Source organism: Protopterus annectens, chromosome 1.part1 (genome assembly GCF_019279795.1).
Source record: "Protopterus annectens isolate FY-2018-M chromosome 1.part1, PAN1.0, whole genome shotgun sequence".
Classification (NCBI taxonomy): Eukaryota; Metazoa; Chordata; order Ceratodontiformes; family Protopteridae; genus Protopterus; species Protopterus annectens.
Window position 1 is genome coordinate 1451570873 of NC_056726.1, and position 22496 is coordinate 1451593368.

The following is a 22496-nucleotide window of genomic DNA, read 5'->3' on the forward strand; positions in this document are numbered from 1 at the left end:
GTCTGCATCACATAGTAGTACAGAGGGAATCTCATTGTTTATAGATTGTATATTAAATCCTATAGTTTGGGCTTTACCATCTTACATCAGAGATTCTTGGGGCTTTTTAAATAGCATAAAGTCCTTTCAGGACATGTATAGATTTGAGGAAGGCAGTTGTTATATGTTAACCTTAGATGTGGTGTGTCTCTTTATCTCAATACCCCAACAAGAAGGCACTGAATGTATTAGATTATATCTAAACAAGTATACAGATATAGATACTTCACTTGTTGAATTATACAGCTCCCTCTTAGAAATAGTACTAGAGAATGACTTCTTTCTGTTTAATCACAGATACTGTAAGTAACTAAGGGGGTGTGGGGTAGCTATGGGGTCCTCAGTAGCTCCAGCCTGTGCTAGTTTAGTAATAGGCTGGTGGGAAATAGAAATTATGAGTAAACAAGATTTTGCTAAAAATATATAACTTTTTATCAGCGGTTTGTCGAAGATTTATTTTTTATTATAAGCAAAGATCCATCACCACTCAGTAACAATGCTCATATTTTGGTTAGTATTAACAACAGTTCTAATTTCTTAAAATTTGTGTTAGGAGGTGAGGGACAAACAGTTTGTTTTTTAGATGTACATCTAAATTGGGACACTGGTAACAATAAATTTATAAGTAAAATCCATCAAAAGAATACCTTTTCCAACAGTTATCTTCATTACAAATGCAATCATCCTAACTATATAAAAACAACATACCCAGAGGCCAGTTTATAAGAGCCTCTAGGATGACAAGTGAAGACAATGACTTTTTGGAAGAGGTAAACTTCATTAAAGAGGCTACAGAGTAGACATGTTAAATAAAAATGCTCAGGAAATTATTTCCAAGAGATTTGAACAATTTGAACCCATCTTAGTTAAAAGGTTTCAACTGAAAGACAAGGGAAATTCTACAGAGGAAACAACTAGGGCTAGATATGCCATAGAAATGTCTGTAGGTAGTACCGATATCAGATACATTAGATCTAACAACTGAAAGATTATAGAAGGGAATAGAGACCTGACATCCTAGGTAAACAGCCTTTTTGTTTATAAGAACAGTAACATTAAACAAATGTTACAACATGACGACACTAAAGTAAAGAACCCACATACGAGCAAAAACAAGGGCACTTTTAACTCCAATAGTTGTGCTGCTTGTAGGTTTATATATGAAAGGCCAAATGTGATATTAGAACATTTACAGTACAATATGGAAGTACCTGGAAGATATACTTACCAGACTAAAGGGATAGTATACATAGCTTTGTGTTTAAGCTGTCATAGTTACTATATAGGAATGAACACTTGGAAGTCGGCACCAGGACAAAGGAACCTATTTATGATATAAAAAAAAAAAGAATGAAAATAAAGCCCTATCTAAACATACCGTTAGGTGCAAGAATTATAAGAAGTTTCTCTTTGCAGTGATACAACACATACCTTATGATTTAAGGAAAGGAAATTATAAAAATAAGTTGGAACAAAGAGAAATTGAATGGCAAGTAAGATTAGAGGTAGGGTAGCCACCTTCCTTCATGGCTAAAATCTGAGTAAAGCCATGCCCCTCGTGTCACCAGTAACACTGCCCACCCCATCCCTTCTCCCGCCCACATTCTGCCCATTTCGTGATTTCACAATGGCAACACTTGTCTGGAGCTGGATTTGGAGTCGGCTACTTTTACAGTGTGGGTTCTGTCAGTAAGCCAGTTGGCAACCCATCGAGTTACATAGGGATTAATGCCCAGCTTAATAAGTTTATATGTGATTCCAGAGTGGGGGATGGTGTCGAAGGTCTTGGTGAGGTCCAGATAAGCTGTGTGGACCACCTTGCCCTTTAGGGGGTGAGAGGGGGGTGAAGTTTGCACTGAATTGATCTGCCAGGATATTGGCAATATCCTTGGGATCAGTACATTTAATGCTATTCTGTTGTAGCTCAAAGCAGATCTGAGCATTGCCATTTAGATTCTTGACATAGCTATAGAATGCCTTGTGGTTGTCTTTGGAATCTTTGGCAATTTTATTTTCGTAACTACCTTTGGAGGATTTTATGAGGGATCTCAGCTTCTTACTGAGGCTGATAAGGGAGTTTTACTTTACTTAAGTAAGGATGCTTAATCTGTGTCTTGCCAACTTTTAGATGGTTATTAACTCTCTATAACAATATTCTAATACACTGCCAGATGTTATGTATGGCATGTCATTCTCTGTTTACTATGCTACCAGTTTCATTCATCACACTATTCATTTGTAAGTATTCTGTATTCCACCAACAGTTTTAATGCTTAACTACCTCTTTGTATTATATCTCAGGTCTTCTATTATCTGTGGATCACCCATAGTCTATGCATTTGTTGTATTTTTTATAAAATTAAACCTTTAGGTGTGCCCCTGTCTGTTGCAAAAAACAGATCCCTTCTTTCTAACTATTGGGTGTGTCATTGCAAAGTTTCATTTGTAACTTGCTTCACAGTCATTTTCACAAATCCCATTTTGAATTTAAGTCACACTAATTCAGTGTCGTAGCTCTAGTGTATAGATGTTGCTTTCAAACTCTGAGATCAAAGTATTATATTTTGGCAGAGTTGCATGCATTTATTTAAACTAATGTAAAAAAGCACATTTTTTTCATATTTTACTGGATTTCTACCTTTCATCTCATACTTAGACTTTTTTTGTTTCTGGACTCCCTATTTTCCCATTTTTATAAAAATATTTCTGATTCTTTGTTAAAAATACTCAGAGGCTGACTGCAATCTTCTTCCATTTTATGCCAGAGTCAGTGGTGACAGAAAAAAAATGTTGCTATTGTGTTTTTGAGGGCAATGAGTGAGAAATAATCTGTGAATGAATGTGAACATCAGATGGTTATGCTAGCTGTCTTCCATATATTGAACAACATATTTAATACACAGGTATTTACTAAAACATTTAATACACAGTTAGCAATCTGATTTGTCAGTTTTTCTTACTTAAAGATATATGCGTCTATCTGATCTGATGAAGACCATTGAAAGGTGAATTTACTCCGCTACTTAAAATCTTCTAATTTCAGTAGAGTAGTACCAATTTCAAACAAGTTATAAGTGCTTGATTACTCTCAAGTCTGAATTGAGCTTGTCTAAAATTAGTGGTTCTTTTTTGTTGATTTTAAGGAGTCTCAGACACCAACTTTGTTGTTCACTAAGTACCGTGTTCCCTGTGGTTTATTGTTTTTACTTATGGGTGGGAAATGTCATACCTCATAAGGCTGGAAAATTATTGCACCTATATAGGGCATACACACGCATGCACACACACACATTATATGATTTTTTTTTTTTGCAGCCAGTAGCAATTACCAGTGAGTTAGAAAGCTGTTTTTGAGATAAAACTAATGTGCCATTAAGCTGTGTATTGGGCGTAACCTGAATGATTGCAATAGTCCTGGTGGAACATGTTCTTGAGAAGTATGTCTGCTTTATGGAAGTTGGCCTCCATCCTCCTCCTCCTCATCACCATCTTCATCAGTCACTTTTTCCCATTTTTTTACATGGGTCATGGTGTCGTGTTAACTGCCACCATCTCTCTCTTTCTGCAGTGTCACACTCCTGCCTTCTTCAACACTCATGCCTGATTGTCACAGATTTTGTCTCACACCATCTATTCACTTCTTTGCTGGATGCTCTCTTTTCCTCTTGTCTTCTTCTTGTCTGTTCCAAATCTTCTTCCCCGGATTGTCTTCTGCTTTTCTGCACATGTGCCCGAACCACAGTAATCTGTTCTCTTTGATCTTATAGGTTCATAGGTTCATAGTTTAGTACTAAGCTAACTGCCCTTGCGAGCCATTTTAAGCCTAGCCAATTATCCCTTGTGAGACTCAAACCCTGAACCTTGTGTTTGTAAGGCAAACACCTTAGCCATTAAGCCACCCTCTCAACCCAATTTGCAATTCGAGCTATTCTGGCTTCTGCTCTTATGTCCTCATTTCTACATCTGTCCCACACTGCGCATCCTAACACCTGTCAGAGGCACTTCATTTCTATCACCTCTAGCTTCCTTAACTGCTTTGACTTTACTGCTCAGGTTTCTGTACCATACAGTGTACTGGTCACACTGCTGTTATGTACACCTTACTTTTCAGCTTCTTTGGCATTCTTCTGTCACATGCTACACCTGACACTCTGTACCAGTTGGCTCCAGTTCCTCTGATTCTAGCTTTACCTCTTCATTCAGATTTCCCTTCTCCTCAACCACCCCTCCCAGATACTTGAAGCTATTAACCTGTTTCACTATCTTCCCTTCTATCTCAATTCTCAGCTTCCTCTAATTTCCACTGTGTGTTGCCTTTACCACTATCTTATGTATACTCAGTGTCTTCCCATGTGCCATCAGTTTTGGATTGCATTCCCCTATCTTTTGCTGAAATTCTAGCTCATAGTCTGTCTGTAATGCCAACTCATCTGCATACAGCAACTTTGTTGATCTGTCCACTTTTCCCTGTTTGCTAATGTAATCCATCACCAGTATGTACAGCAGTGAGCTCAGAGCTGAACCCTGATACACACCCACTCCCAGTGGGGACCCCTTCTCTGAGACTGAAAAGTTTCTCCTTGAGTCATTGGGTCCTTGTACATAGCCTGCAATAATTCTACCGATGTTTCCGGGACCTTGTCATATGCTTTCTCCAAGTCTAGGAAAGCCCACTTGTACTCTTGTCTCATCACTATCTTCTTTTCAACTTTCATGCAATGTGATAGGAGTTTGATGCATCTGCACTGCTGACAGTTGTGAATGTCTCCTTTGTTCTTGCACACTGGCACAAGTATGCTTATTCTCCAGTCATCTGGGATACGCCTTTCTCTCCGCACTGCTATTAGTGCCCTCAAGAGCCATTTCTCCCCCGTCTCACCCAACATCTTTATTATATCTGCTGTGACCTCATCTGAGCCTGCTGCTTTCCCTGACTTCATTTTCCTTAGTGCTGTTCTTGCTTCTTCTAGGGTGGGCTCCTCTTCTTCTCTCATTGTAGGTTGTGTCTGGGGCACTACAGTTCCTGTGGGTTTTTCTTCATACAGAAGCTGCTGGAATTACTGCTTCTATCTACTTTTGATGTCCTGTGGACTGATAAGCAGGTTGTTGTTGGCATCCCTTATGAAGGATATCTAACTATCTTCTTTATCTTTCTGTCTTTGGCTTGCAATCTGATATAGTTTCTTTGTGTCACCTACTGAGTCACTTCCCAGAAGTTGGTTCAGTGTCTCTGATGCCCTTTTCTTTGCTATTGCAACTCCTTTCTTAGCTTCTTTGTTAGCCACCCAGCATTCCTTCCTAGCCTAATCCATCTTTTCTATCTCCCACTTTTTCCTGCACTCCTTCTTTCTTTTCATGACTTCCTGGACTTCTACATTCCATAACTAGCTTTTCTTATGTACCTTATTTCCATACCTGTTCTGTAGTCCTCACACATGCTGTTTTGAAGTGCTGTCTTTCTTCTTTAACTCCATCTATTTCCTCCTCTTCTTGGGATGCTAGAGCTCTGAACAATTTTCTCCCATCAACTTCCAGGTCTTCAGCCTGGTCTCTATTAACCTTAGAGCCTTCTCTGACCACTTTTTGCAGCTGATTTTGGCAACCAGTAGTTTATGCTTTGGGCCATCTGTTTCACTGGGAATGTCTTTGTAATCACTGATTCTATGCCAGTGCCCTTTACTACTAGGAATAAGTCTACCCAAGTTGCATGTTGGCCACTCTTCTATGTGACCTTGTGACTGACTCTTTTTCCAAACCATGCTTTGGCTACTATCAAGCCATTTTCCAGACAGAAGTCTAGAATAGCCTCCACCTCTTTATTCTTGTTACCCCACCCATGTGTACCCAGGCAGTCCTCATATCCAGTTCTGTCTTTCCCAATATGGGCATTGAGTTCACCCACTATCAGCACCAATTCATGTTGTCCTGCTTTATCTAGTAGGTTCTGCAACTGCTTTCTGAATGTACTCTTCTCTTCACTATCACAACAGTGCTGAGGGACACAGGCTAAGATTATGAGTACTGTCCTATCATTAGGATGGAATCTGAATGCTATGAATCTGTCACTAATTCTGATGACATCCCTCACGGCTTTCCTCAGCAGTTGCTTATTTATACAACAATTTTCAATTTAGACTTCTTATAACCCACAGGATATTTGTTAAGATGGGCAGAGACCTTTTTCATCTCAAAAAATAAATAAATAGATTGAATCTAGCATACTAATCTATGCAATATCTTACATTTCATATCACGATCTTGTAGGTTTACCTTCTTATTCCATTTTTATATTGCTGTGTTTTTGCTGGAAATTTGATTTATGCATAAAGATAGACTCATAGATGTACTTATTATCTGTAAATATTTTGATAATATTCTGGGTTTATCAGCATTTTATAAGGAATGAGAGTTTTTATGCAATACAGCTCCCTATCACTTGTACCCTAGTACTGAATAATTCAAGTTCTAATACTATGAAAATTCATGTGTGAAATAATACTAGGAGATGTAAACTTTGAAATTTACTTTCACGCAGTTAAAGTTTTTTTTTTAGGAGGTCAATCCCCCTACCCCAAAAAAAGAAATTGTGTGCTGTACCTACATATACCACCTGCTTATACATATTCTGAGGTTTCTGTACTTTAGGGAACAGGGAATATTTTGAGATACAGCATTTTCATAGTATATATTTCCACAAAATTGCACTTAAATTCTCACATTTGTCAGGTATGAAAATGAAAGAGGTCAAGTGGGATCAATGTTATACTCTAGTTAACAAATTCAGAGTAAACTAAACTAAACTAGGGGTGAGAGGTTGGCATAATGGTTAAGGTGTTTACCTTACAGACATAAGGTTCAGGGTTTGATTCTCACATGGGGCAATTGGCTAGGCTTCAAATGGCCCACAAGGGCACTTAGCTTAATACTAATCTATGAACCTATAAAGATAATGGAAACCCCTGAAGCACAACCTGACATCAGCATAAGGTTTGCATGCCAGTAGCAATGCCACCTTGAGTGAGGGTTGCTAAGCCATGTCCACTCTAGCATGTCTCAACACACTGGCTAGTTCAATATTTATATGGTTTCTGCTTGGAATTATCACCTGTAAATCACATTTTCACGTGTGACCCAGTGCAGCTTAATACATTCTCTGAATCTTACACAGTGATAAGTAAACTACAATTTATACTACATTAGCAGAACAAAATTACATGTTCAGCAACTTTTTGTTAGCCGAACCCTTTATTTTATAAAATGTAATGTTCTGAGGTTCTAATTCATAGGCATTTATATTTTTTTATTTTCTTGATATTATTTGACTGATTTGCATCAAACCCTGGTGGTCCAGGATGCCTTCTGACATTTTTTTCTGCATGTACACTAGTCTTTTTGTACAGTTTAATTCCTTCTCTATTACCTGTTGCTTACCTATTGAGGTAATGAAACTGAGCAATGCAAAAACTACACATGTAACTAGCCACTGGAGGTCTAGATCTCCTGAACTACCAGTAAACGTATATAATAATTAAGTGGTTACTGTTACTTTAAGAGGGAGTTACCAGTAAAGTACTTGTGTGCCATGTGACTTCTCAAACAACTGAATAAAAGCTGCTGTTTGTATGCATATCATGTACGTTTTCTCGTCACTCTGCTATAGGTGTACATGTAATACATGGTGTTCTGGTATTAGATATCAAGGTTCTTTGGTACCAGATGACAATGTCTTCATGCTGCACTGAGTGTTTTGTACTTTTCAATATGTTTTTCTTAGAATATGACTTTTGGTTTCTTCTCCAGGGTTTTCACATTATGTCATAGCCACATGCAACAGTAGCCCTGTTAGTTCTCCAACTTTAGATACAAAAATTGCTCAAAACGTTTCATTATTTGTTTCTTGACTTCTGACATAGAAACAAGTCCTGTTATAATAGCTGCGCATGAAAATCAAATGTTTACTTTGCATAGCTTGATCGCGTTTCCAGTATTTATTTAGTTATGTATGTATGCATTTATTTATGTATGTATTTATTGGAATTTGTTTACCAGCATATATTACTGATGCAAATGGCCCATTTACAATGTTGTTTCAGAAAGTGGATCAATAAATGATACCAAAATAAAGATGAATACATTTGTATATGTTTTCACTGATAAAGGTCATTTAAGTCTAACAATTTGTTATGACATATTCAAGAGTAAAGCAAAACAGTACATTATGTTTTGAAACACACAATTTATACAGTAAGTAGCAGTTGGTTAGTACAGCACATACAAGATGGACAGTTTACATGGACTAATTTTGTGTTTACATTTGTCACTTTGAAGAACACTGAACTACTAGTCTTTGTTATTGTAACTCTGCATTTTGACTCAGAATGTTTCCTCATCAACCACCAATATCTCTGAAGCTGCAAAGTAAATTGTGTGTAAACTGAAAGTTTAAGTTGTTTCTCAGTTGCTGAAAACAATTTAAAAGGCAAACTAGAATCTTCACTATGTAATACACCAAACCTCCTCTGGAGGTCCATGGGAAATACTGAATTATACAATGACTGGCCATAAACATTCAAAAACGAGCACGCTGACTGGCCAGCCTGATCAGCATGCCTGTTGTAAATCCAACACATACTTATGGAAAAAGATCCGGTCACCTGGACCTTTTTCCATTTGTATATCTCCTGATTTTTTAGTGTGTGTATGCACAGCTAGCAACGGAGAAAGGAAGATCTCCATTGCTTTAATCTCGCTGTGTTAAACGTTTAACATAGCGGGATATCTTAAAAAAAGCAACGGAGATGTTCCTTTCTCTGTTGCTTTTTTTAAAGATATCTCGCTATGTTAAATGAGTTTAACATAGCGAGATAGCTTTAAAAAAGGGAACGGAGAGCTTCCTTTCTCTGTTGCATTTTTAAAGATATCTTGCTATGTTAAACGAGTTTAATATAGTGAGATAACTTTAAAACTGCAATGGAGATCTTCCTTTCTCCATTGCTACCTCTGCACAGCACTGATGTACTGCGTAAGTGTGGGAACACAACCCTTATGCATGCGCAGTACATCAGAAATGCCCCAGGATACCTGGGGAAGGGTAGCACAGAGGCATTATACAATGACATTATTTAAGAAAAGTAAGTATTTTTTTCCATAAATAATGTCATTGTATAATAGCAATAATCCATGGCTGGGTGTGGGCAATGCTGAATTTACCCACGGTTGGTTTTGTTTGGTCACTCAGGCTTTGCCCTCATGACCAAACCACACCAACTGTGGGTAAATCCAGCATTACCTGCACCTATCTGTGGGTTATTGCTTAAATAATCTATTAAGAGCATATAATTACAGCTTCATGGCTTCTCAGTGCTCACAGACATTTTATAATTTTATGTCTTTATTTAAGTTTTCAAGCAAATAAAGCCAAACCCCACTATCTGCAGTCTCAGAGAAGTTTGTAAAGGTGTAATATGCAATGCTCCTTCATATCTCAGACAAGTCAGGAATGAATATATTTAACACTTCTAGTCTCAAAGAGAGGAAGAAATGCAAATACGAAGTGCTGAGAGAATGATTACAGATATGTGATCACAAAAAAACTATTTATGAGTAAGACATTTATTTTTCCATGGAACCAAAGGAATTTAGGAGTGAACAGATGCTTTGATCACTGAGAAGGCCAAGAAGCAAAAGTCTCTAAGTTTGGAGACTTGTTTCACTCTTTGATAAGAGATGTGTGCATCCAAGGGAGTCTGGTATCAAAAAAGCTCAAGTTAGAGGAAGGCTTTTAACACATTCAGATTTTAATAGAGCTGTAGATTTGCATGAAATAAATGAATGTTCGGGTACAGGCTGTGGTGAAAATGATGGCAAAATAAAGCTCAAAATAAATAAAATAACTAAAAACAAAAACTGTACTGCTGGTGACTATATGGTCTACAAGATGGTTGCTGGTAATAAGCAAGGAATGAGGTGCTATGCCCAATGTAGCTGAAGGTATATACTGCTGTTATTTATATTTACAGGCTATGCAAAGATCAGAATACTGTTTCAAAAATGTATAAAAGTCGAACAAATCTTGCAGCAAGATTTACATGCTACAGACATGAAAGACTGAAATAAAATGGAAATATTTCAGGCATCAAAAACATATTTCTTCTGGCAAAGATGTTTCAGATTAGATACAACAACATTATATTTAAGCTTGATGTAGGTGCTAAATGCAGTATACTGCTTTTAAATTACTGAATCTGTGTACAACTCTTGACAAAGCTTTATGCGCTCTTCTGGCATAGTAGAGTACAAACTAAAGCTACTGGGCCAGACTTTTCTTAGTTGTGGATACAAGAGCAAGAAAGTCACAGTAACATTCTAGTGAGTATACCTGGAAAATCTGATCATAATGCTTGTGAAATAATCTTATAGGTTCATAGGCAGGTACTAGGCTATCGGCCCAAAGGCCTACGTAAGCCTAGCCAACAAGGTTCCCTGGCTTACGCCATTCAAGAAAGTTATTTTCCTGTGCCACTGTCGAGCAGAGAGACAGAAGTGATCCCCGGGGTGTATTTCCTATTTCCCATACACTCATCAAGATTTTTCTTGAAGAGTGCTAATGAAGAACTTTGCTTGACATAGATGGGTAGCCTGTTCCAGAGTATCGGTAAGGAGCAAGAAAAAGTTTCCCAAATGGGGTACTTAGCTTTAGTTGAAAACTTCAGTTCTGAAACTCGAAAATGAATATTTCAGGATTCAGCCGACCGACACTTGTTAACTGCTTCTGCGTTGGGCAGTGCTCGGCAAGACAAACTGATGTAATGGTGCCGGCTGCATGCTCCACACCCCTGATGACCGGACGCCACGGACGAAGAGACAAAGGATTCATACTATTTATATGCGCAATGATTCACAGTTTTATCCAAGAAGCAACATAAATGTTTTGACTAATATTGCTCAGATAAGTAAACCAGCTGGAAAAAAAAAAAACAGTCTGAGTGTTCATCAGAAACTCTGCAAACATATAAGTCATCACAGAGTCAATGACTGTACGCATGCTTTTGCTGAAAACCTTTTAGACAGGTCTAGGAATGCTAAATGTCCTGATGCTATTGGAAGGTATAATAACATGAATAATGCAAAAAGAACTTCACTGACAGTTTTGAAACAAAGCACTGGAATACTCATGTTACTTTGCAATGCTTTCTTATCTACTTACTGGATTACACTGCCTGCAGAAAAGTACCTTAGTAAAATTCCACCTGAAGTAATGATAACTATTCATGTGCCTACTTTTGCTTGTAGAAACCGTGTTAGACAGACAGTTTGGGTAATTTTTATTCTAAAGCATATTACTTCTGTGAGTTGAGTGGCTACTTGTACAAGTGCGGGTAGTATATGCCTGTGATGTAGGAAAACCACTCAGTGAAAGACACCATGTGGGTCATGACATTTTTCAACTGTTGTTTACTGTGCTGTGCTGTTATCATGACATAAAGAGGAGGGGTGTCTTCTTGTTCACGTCTTATTTTCCACACATCACAAGGAAACAGATGAGGAAAAGAAGCTCTTCTCCCCAAACTCAAGATCATCTCATGAGAATTGTCTTCCTCTAAAGGCTGCTATTCATCTTTCCTGATATTTTAAAGTCTAGAGTGATGTCATAGAAGTCAATTTGTTCTCACGTACAGATCACAAAATGCCCACCTGCACAATAAATCCTATACAACTACACACTTTGTCCCTTGCCTTCTGGGTAGTGACTTTGACCCTCTAAGTTCAGACACCTGATCCTGATCTGCTCAGTGCCCACACACTCCCCCCTAGGTAGCCCTCCAGTAACAAAGCTACTAGACAAACTAGGGGACCAGCTTCACAAACAGAAGCATCAACGCTATAGTAACTGCTGAAAGTCTACATCCCATTTCTCCCTATCTTAGCTCAAAATCACTTATGAGTTCAGATGGTCCAGATGCCTCCAGCTAGATTAGTGTTTCTGACACTTGCTGTGATATGTCTGTCAGGAGTAGCATGGTGGGTGGTTCTCATAAGCCCCACTGGAGACTGAGTATTCCAAGGGTGGCATGCAGAAAGGAGCTCAGGAGGCAAGGTTGCTGTACAGGCCTCAGGTAAACATGTCCTCAGCCCCTACCTTATTACCTCGATAGATACCCTAAGAGTTGCACCAGTAAGCTGTGTGGAGAGGACACAGTGCTAAGAAGAAGCCCTGGCACTCTGATCAGCGTGCATATGCGATGCTACCAACAATGCATCCCCCGTGTAGGTCCTTCTGGGCTGCCAAAGATGTCATCAGTCAGGGCAGTAATGATATCCTAGTGTGTCCCAGTATCCCACCCCCCCCTCAACAAGCACCTGGGAAAGGAAGTCAGCTAGGGGAGTGACCATGCAGCTGCTGGGCAACCAGAATGATACCACGAAATCAGAAACAGGCTTACTTATGAGCACTGGACAAAAGCAGAGTGTCAGGCTGCTGAAGGGCATTTCCATGAATGTGAGTGAATGGAAATACGTTCACCAAAACTACTTTCATCAGCAGCGAAGGTCCCCTCCGTCTGCACTGTTGTATGACCTTGGAGTTTGTACAAGTATAAGTGTCGGAGTGTAGCAGGGGGCTTCTCATCTGTTTAACAAAATAGCTTCTTTGGATGTTCACTGAAGGTAGTTCCTGTGAATTTTTTTTTTAATTTTTCACATTTGCTGTACTTACTTTTGGTTAGTGAACATGAATCCCAGAACCTAAGCATGGTAGATTGGCACCCTACCTATGTACAACAGTGAGTTAACATATCTAGAGAGCTTTAGCAAAGAAACACATGATGCACTCAAAAGGCAAGAACTCTAAAAAGGTGTCCAACCTGCACAGATATCTATATAGCTATATATCTATATATCTATATAACTATATCTATATCTATATCTATATATATTTTTTGTTACATTACTTATGGACATTCCTGTCAGATCATTCTCATCTTTATTATGAAACAAATACAGCACTAGGAAAATATAAAGCAGTTAAGACAAAACGTTTATTAAAAAGACATAAAGATAAACAGCACTAACAATGACTACATGTTTAACCTTTAGTCCACTACACCCCTTGCCTTATACCACCCAGTTTGCAGATCACTGTATCACCTAATACTTTTCCTTCCATAACTTCTGCAGTATCGCCAACTACATTTTGAGAAAGCTGATGGGTGATCAGCTGTAACAATACCTTGAGGGTTATAAAATTCATTAATGTGTTCTACACGTTTTCACTTTAACTTTAGTATTGCAGCATAGCGCTCTCCAGTAAGGCCTACCGATGTTCTCCTTAGTCTTTGTAATTATCACTAGCTATTCAGCAATATGAAGATAAGGCCTATCGATGTTCTCCTTAGTCTTTGCAATTATCATTAGCTATCCAGCATTATGAGGATAAGGCCTATCAATGTTCTCCTTAGTCTTTGTAATTACATTAGCTAGGCCTTATTTATTTATTTATTTATTTTATTTATTTATTTATTTCCAGTTTGATAACCGGGGAAGTCCACTGGGCTCGAAAGCCCGTTTTCAGTGGAGGCCCGGGGAGAAAAGCTCCATGATAATACAATGAAGTAATACATTGCACACAAAAATACAAGCATACATTGATGATAATACATTGAACACAAAAACACAGCAGAAAGAGAGTAAACTAATACATTATTCACAAAAACACTCAGAGTTCTAATAGTACAATATTTTAACAAGTCTTCAAAGATGAGGTACATTAAGCAGTATACATAAGAAAATCTTGTTTTATGTAACTAAATGTTAAGTGGAGAAGTAAAGAAGAAGGAAAATAGGATGAAATAAGATCTAGGTAGGGAGTATACAATTGCATTTCCAATTTTGGGAAAGGTGGGAATGGAGAAGGGATTTGAACTGTTAAGTAGCTTGTAGTAACTCTTAAGAGGGAAGGAAGTGAGTTCCATTTTTTTGCTGTAGTGTAAGAAAGTAGGAGTTGGCCAGGGGGTCGCTTGGGTCTGTACACAGATAAGAGATTTTGGTGGCTAGATCTTAGGGGCCTTGGAGGAGTATATAAGGTCAGGCTATTGGATAATGCTGGGCAAGCAGTAGGGTTAAAAATTAGTTTGTGTGCAGTAGTAAGTTGGAGGAAATCGAGTTGATTAGAGAGTTCTAGCCATTGGAGCCTACGGAGGCAGATGCAATGGTGAGTTGAGTGGGGGGAGTTAGTAGCGAATTTGGCAATTTTATAGTAGCAGCTTTCTAGTTTTGAGGAGATAGAAGTGGTGAGATTAGATAGAATAGGGGCACCATACAGTAGAGAAGGGAGAAGGAAGGTCGTGGCGAGAGTTTGTTTTGTAGATGGAGTAAGAAAGTTAACATTTCTATAGAGCATACCGAGTTTCTGATGAGTTTTTTTTATGTTTATATGAATATGATTATTAAAATTCAGGTGTTCATCAATGGTAACTCCGAGTAGTTTAGCACAACTAACAACTTCTATTGAGGAGTGGGAGAGGCTGGAGATTAAGAAGGAAGACTTGTCTAGAGTTATTGCTTTTGAGGGAGAGAAGAGAATGATGTGAGATTTGTTGGCATTAAGGGAAAGATGATTTTGAAGCATCCAATTTTCTGTTGTTGTAAAGGCCAATTGAGTTTTGGCTTGGAGTTCGGGAAGGCTAGGGGCAGAGCAGATAACTGTGGAGTCGTCAGCATATTGTACTATTTCAGAATGAGGAATTGAAGAGTGGAGATCATTGATAAAAATGTTAAAGAGTAGAGGCCCGAGTATAGAACCCTGCGGGACACCGGTAGGGGTAGGTAGGAATTTTGAGGTACCAGTATTCCATTTCACAGCTTGGGATCTATCAGAGAGATAGCTTCTGAACCAAGAAAGAGAGTTGTGGGAGAGATTGAGGTTAGAGAGGTGGTTGAGAAGGAGAGAGTGGGATATGGTGTCAAAGGCCTTAGAAAGGTCAAGAAGAATAGTGGAGACAATATTTCCAGAGTCACGAGATTGGTTGACAATTTCTAGGAAGGAATGAAGAGCAGTTATGGTACTGTGGCCAGGTCGGAACCCGTGTTGAGTTGGAGTGAGGAGGTGATTGTTGAGGAGGTAGGGCATGAGTTGTTGGTGTATACACTTTTCAAGTATTTTTGAAATTGGAGAAAGAATAGCTATCGGTCGGAAGTTAGAGATAGAATTATTTTTGCCTCCTTTATGGAGTGGCAGAATGTGGGCAGCACGCCAAAGTTTGGGGACATAAGATTCTTGGATGGATCTGTTTATGAGAATAGAGATAGGTATGGCAATGCCATCTGCTGCAAGCTTGAGAAAGAGTGATGGGATGTTGTCAGGGGCATTTGAGCAGGGTTTGAGTTTTAAGAGAAGTTGTTTGATCCTGGTGGTAGACACGGGTTGTAGAATGAAAGTGGGAGGAGGGTTAAGAGAGTTGGAATGAGGGATGTATGAAGAAGAAGGCTTTGGGTTAGGGGAATGGGAGGAAGTGGTGAAGGATTTAGTCAGTTGAGCTATGGAGCCAGTGAAAAAGGAGTTAAAGAGAGTTGCGATTTCAGTGTCTGTCTTATTATTGTCTGGACAGGGATTGGATTTTGTACCTGGATGTAAGAGTGAATTGATAGAGTTCCTTATCCTCATATCGCTGGATAGCTAATGATAATTACAAAGACTAAGGAAAACAGTGATAGGCCTTATCCTTTGTAATTATCATTAGGTATCCAGTGATATAAGGATAAGGCTTACCTATGTTCTCCTTAGTCTTTTGTAATTATCATTAGCTATCCAGCGATATCAGGATAAGGCCTATCAATGTCTTCCTTAGTCTGTCTGGTTATCATTAACAATCTAGCAATATCAGGATAATGCCTACCAATGTTCAATGGTGAATGATAGGGTGACTGGGTAATCCTCTCCAGGGCAAAAAGATCTGTACTCAGAAAATGTACATGTTTCCATGTGACAGAACTCTGCTGGCATTTCTTTCCCCTTTTCATTCCTTCCTACTCTTTCTCGCTCTCTGTTTTATTTTCACTGATGAGACACTTGTTTTTAAATCAGTTTACTCCTGTGGGGAGGTTATGCTGGCAGTTTGATGTCTTTTTACTCATGATATCCATGCATTTGTTTTTGTGAGGCATACCTCAATTGTGTCTGTCTGAAGATTTGATTCTGTTAAAGCATTTTATTCTTCCATGTCTGAAAAAAACCTAAGTATAGCCCAGGCAACCTGAGTTTGATTAATAGCTCAGTTCAAGTGCTTGATGAAGCTGAAAGAGGAGGATGTGCATGCCCAATCTGGGAACAGGGTTGGGTGGATCTGGAGGTTCACTACCACTTACCTACACTGGATGGGCAGTGATGCAAATGGTTGCTATTGATCATCTTCCCAAGACACCAGCAGGAAGCAGCTATCATAGTTAATGCCTTGCAGAATGCTCCCAGACAAGGAAGGCACTGTGAGCCTCAAACACAATATAAATATTCTCTCTATACTAATCATAACCCTCTCTATAACTGCCCAACAACTCTGTTTGTGTGCTTAAAGTGATACTCATTTAAAGCATTCCAGTGATACATAGATTAATCTTTTGTTTGATTCTGATATCTTAAGCTTATTACTCACCTTAAACTGATAGTTTTTCAGCTCTTGCCCCTGTGGGATCTGCCCCGCTCCATTCGCTACGCTCACTCTGCCCCACCCAACCCCACGTAACATAAACATTATACTTAACCTGACCCCTCCCATACCTCTCTTCCACCTATCCCATAATGCCTTTAAATATTCCCCAGTCATACCATACTTCCTAACTACTCTTCCTCCCCACCCATTCTAAATAGGGCCATATGGTGCTTCATCCCCTAAACTCTAGCTATCCTGCTCATATTAATTCAGTTATCACACTGCATTCAACCACCATCATGTTCATCACTGTTATTACTATGATCTCACTTACATTCTCTCTCCTAACAATAATCACAACTCTCCAGACACCCAACATACCTCCTACACCCACTTGTACAACCACCACACATAAACCGGATTTATCAAGTTACTCAGACATCCACCCTAGCTTATTCACAGCTCATACCTCTGTACTATCCAAACTCAAAATTCTACCTCCTCAAAGACACCCTCAATATCACACCACCAGCAGCAACTATACCATTCTTAAAAAATAAATGATAAGCATAACCCATACAAACTGCCAAAGCATCAAAACATTATATCCTAGTACAGTGATATACAACCCAACCCAGGCCCACCCCCCCACCCCCCCAGCCGCAGCAAACCTAGTAAATCACTCATGCTATCAACCATAAATATCCAAAGCCTTAGAAACAAGATACCTGAACTCCAGGCGTTGATTTCACAAAACAACCCCAATATTATAGCAGCCTCACAAGAGAAGATAGGGAGTAGCAATATTCTTCCCTAGCAAACAATACTTTACTTCTCTACTCAAAACCAGCATCCAACTTCTCCCCAGCCGAAGTACTAATCTCTATATTAAAACTTAACAATCATAAAAATATTTGCATAATTGTTCTATATATTCCTATAGGAAACAACATACCAGTATTAGAGAACATATTTGCCTAGACATCCCAAAACATGAATAATGAAACCATCATCCTAGTGATGTAAACATTGATTAGCTAGACATTGCCCAAAAGAACCCCTCAAAAAGCATAGACCTTTACAACTTCTCCCAACTAATTCACGACATCACCAAACCCCACAAAAATAACAACTGGGGCTCCACAACAGACTGGATATTAGTGTCCAACCCTAACAATATCACCACTGCAGGCATGCTACCTAATAACATTAGCGGCCACCATCAGCTTATATCCTATGCAAATCTTCCCCAAGCCAACACTAATACAAATCAACCAGAAATTTTACTAAGTTCCAACCATCCATATTTAATGAAACCTTACATAAAGTAAATTGGGCACCCCTCAAATCCTTACCATGTAATGAGGCTGTTGAAGTCTTTAACCCAACATTCCTAGACATCCTAAACAGGCAAGCACCCACCCTCCAAAAACAGATAAAACATAACCATGCAAGCTGGCTCTCAAAATCCACCAAAGAAATCATGTCCACAAGTGATAAAATCTGGAATTAGTAGCAGAAAAACAATGACCCCTCAACTCTACTACAATGCAAGCAACTCTATATCCAGGCAAAATGACTAATAACCAGAGATATAAAAGCCTATTACCTCCATCTACAAAGTCAAAATAAAGATAATACCAAAAAATTCTGGTCCGCCATTAACCAACTATTACACCCAGGGTCTCAAAGCAACTCATCCCCAACTCAGACAAAATCCCAGCCGAACTTGCCACCCTCTTCAGTTCCTACTTCACTGAAACCATAGCTAACCTACCTACCACCTTTCCTACAGTTAGCACCACCACCAATAAGACAGCTGATGAGCAAATCATGCCAAAAAACAATCTCACCCTTGACTACAACCTAAAATTCTCCCCCATATCCACTGCTACAATAAAAAAAAAAATTTACTTAAGCTAAAACCCTGTACTCTGTCCCTTGACAATCTACCCCCACACTTCCTGCAGTTAGCTGCAAACTCTATAGCTTATCCCATTAGCATAATCATTAACAGATCAATTAAAGAATCCTTAGTACCAGAAATCTGGAAGAAAGCATATATTCTCCCCTTAAACAAAGGCAGCACCAGCATAGACACCACAAACTGTCATCCCATAGCAATTCTCTCACCCCTTTCTAAAATACTGGAAAAATACATTCATGCCCAACTCCTCAACTACCTGCTTGAAAACCAAATTCTGTCATCCACTCAGCATGGTTTCAGACCAGGACACAGCACCAGTACTGCCCTCCTCTCCTTCCTAGATACAGTCAATTGGGCAAAGGATTCTGGCAAAATAATCGTTTCTCTTTTCCTAGACCTCTCCAAAGCTTTTGATACCATTTCCCACTCCATTTTCTTCTCCAAACTAGCCATCCTCTACATTTCCCCACCTACCCTACAATGGTTCAATAGATATCTCTCCAATAGGCAGCAAACCACCAAGTGGCAACAATCTTACTCTCCCTTCCTCAATACTTCCAGAGGAGTACTCCAAGGCTCCATAATTGGTACTCTCTTGTTTAGCATGTTTATTAACAACTTTCACTCCACTCTCCCACAATGCTCAGTAATCTAGTATGCTGATGACTCTATAATAATATGCACTGCAAATTTCAGCTATGAACGCCAGCAAATCGCCCAGAATGCCCACACTTTTACTGAATCTTGAATGCTTAACAATCATCTTGCCTTAAATCCAAATAAAACTAAACTAGTACTTTTTACCCCTAAGAAACCCACTCCCCTAGATAAAAAACTCTTCACTATACAAGCCCAAGACAATACTACTATAGAAGTTGTCCCACACGCACTCAACTACTAGGAACTATTGGGTCTATATTACTTTATCAAACGGTCATGTGTTCTAATACGTAATAATCGACCCGTAAATGTCGAACTGCAGTAATAGCGAAATCTAAAAATGTCGAAACACAGAAAGTCAAATTGCTATAGTTGGCTCACTTCACATCCAGTGCATTTGTTAACGTAAATAGTCATTTCTGCCATCAAGAATTTCGTAAGGTACCTAACCAGGGTTTAAACAGTGTGTGAATGAATCTATTTAAACTGTGAATAAAATTATAAATGTATATGTGCAACACACGCTACTTCTATAACATGCAGTAACAGTGTTTTTAAGCAAATAAAGCAGATATTATATACAAATTAAAGTATATAGAATTAATGGTGCATCTTTGTACTGCCTTAATTCAACTAGACCTTTAGAAACCTGGCTACAGCATGTAAAAAGTCATCTGTAGAATACTCTGTCCTTCTGTGTAACACTACCTACATACGAGACTGCCTTTCCATACTTTTCCACTTTGGTGATGGAGGATATTCTGACTTTAGCTGTAATCTAAGTTCATTTACCCTGTTTTCTTCTCTTAGCATATCAAGAACAGCTGGAATTTCACAAATCCGTCTACCCAACAGAGATCGCACATGCCTGTGCCAACCCTCTAAGTAGTTTTGAGTTCTTGGCAATGATAAATCATTTCGGGTAGAAACATTCCAAAAACTGATTGGAAATATTGGTGCAAATCTTGTACTTGCAATGGTTCTGGTATGTTGCTTTCTAGCTCATCCTAAAACATAAACCTCTGAGAAGTATGTCAGCAGCACTTTGCCTGCAGGTAGAAAAGTGTCACAAAGCTTCAAGAAAGTAGAAACTACTTCACTTTCATTTATAAAAGATAGTGCGATTAGCTTGTTAACTGCCAGTTGGAATTTTGCACAATTGCCATAAAGTGTAGCTAACCCAAGATATTGAACTTTGCGCCACACAGCCTGACCAAAGTGAAACAAACAACCTTTACTTGTCACAGCACTAAAGTTATGTTTCACAGTCTTAACTGCTGCTATCTCAAAGTCGGTAACAATAAATTGCACTGTAGGTTCACAATTAACAGATGACAGCAAATCAAGCAGACACTCCCATAAGTAGTTGTAAGCTTGGAATGATTTTTTTGACATCAAGCAGTATACCAATGGTAAACTTTTAGTGTTTTCTCCCAATGTTAGTAAGCCATGTATGGTATACAGTTGCCAGCAAAGTCGTCCTTTAGTCAAAATATGCCATCCGTAAACCAGATTTTACTAAAACATAAATCCCGTAGATATTCTTTAGTACTAAATAGCAAGACGTACATTGGTGTGTAAATCTACCATTCTCTTTTGAATTAAACTACCTTCTTTTAAAGAATACTTTGTAGTGTCTACTGTGCTCAGTGTACTACCTACAGTATTGTAAGCTACCATCTTTAGACATCTAACAAGATTCACTTGTTGCAGCATGGATTGTCTGGATGGTAAGCTTACAGTTGTGTCTATGGAAGTACTAGCACCTACATCATCCGCTACAAGTGCTGGTGTGTTCCTACATAATCGAGCAGTTTCCTTTAACTTATGACATGCTCGATACTTTTCAACTTCAGTTACATCTGAAGCATGATGGTGTGCCGCTTTTAATAATACCTCCCCATCTGCTTCTTTTACTGTGATGTTGCTCTCCCTTTGCACTTGCCTAAAAGCTTTAGTCTACAACACCAGTAATTTTTACATTTTACACTCTTTTCTAAATTATAAAGGTAGCCATCTACTTGTAATATTTGTTTGTTCTTTTGAGACATTACTGTCTTGTAACTGTTATCTAGAATGGCAGGAATCGCGTGTGAAATTTCAGCTATAGTTGCAGTTTCTATGCACTTTAACGCACACTAACTGACATACTGAATTAGCATTTATTAAGGGGCGGAACATCACTTTAGCATAACAACATATTACATTTGTAGCTTATTATTATGTTTGTAACATATGAATATATCCTATGAAATATTGGTTACAGGTGCAGTAGACTTACAGTTACGAAGACTTATTTCGTAACTAATTAGTTCTTAACGAATAAGAGTGATGCGATGCTGTACAGACATGATACATCAGTTAGTAGCAGTGAGCCAACTATGGCAATTTGACTTTCTGTGTTTCGACATTTGCAGATTTTGCTATTATTGCAGTTCGACATTGTTATGTAGTCGAAGAAATAACTGTTCGATAATGTAATATAGACCCGCGTTATTATAAATGAAAACCTTAACTTTGACCTACACATAAACAATAATATCATACAAACACACCAAAAGCTTGGTATGCTCTACAGGCACCAACACTTTCTTTGCCTCACTGCTGGAAAAACCCTTGCATCCACCTTTTTATTACCCTCTCTCCTTTATGGTGCCCCTCTCCTCACGAATATCCAAAATTCTGCAAAATCCAAACTTGAAATCTGTTACAACAAAATAGCCAAATTCATAGGTGTTTACTAGGTTAACAACCACAGGGGACTTTTTAAGCCTAGCCATACATCCCAAATCTCTGACAAGTTCTGATACCCTTGATAAGTGTAAGCATGTGCCTGGAAGATGAACCATTTACAGGATACATCTGTCCATTAGAGACATAGGTGCCAAACCAGGGATGAATTTCTGGTTTCCCATTCAACTGTCCAAGCTGCACTTGAATTGGGTTAGGGAGGAACTCTGTTTCACATGGATGGGGAGCCTGTTCCATAGACAAGGTAGTCTCTGGGATACATACCTATTTCTCCAGCAGGTAATATTTATATCACAGGCAGGGTTTAAGTCTTTAGAATGGGTAATTCTGGTGCTGTTTGTTTTGTGGATATGCAGGAGATCCATCAGAGTAGGGTCTGACAATGCCCTGTATGCCAGGCATAGGTCTCCCCTTAAAAGCCTGTAAGAGACAGATTGCAGGGATATGGCTTTGAGGTGGTCTACGTAGGACATATT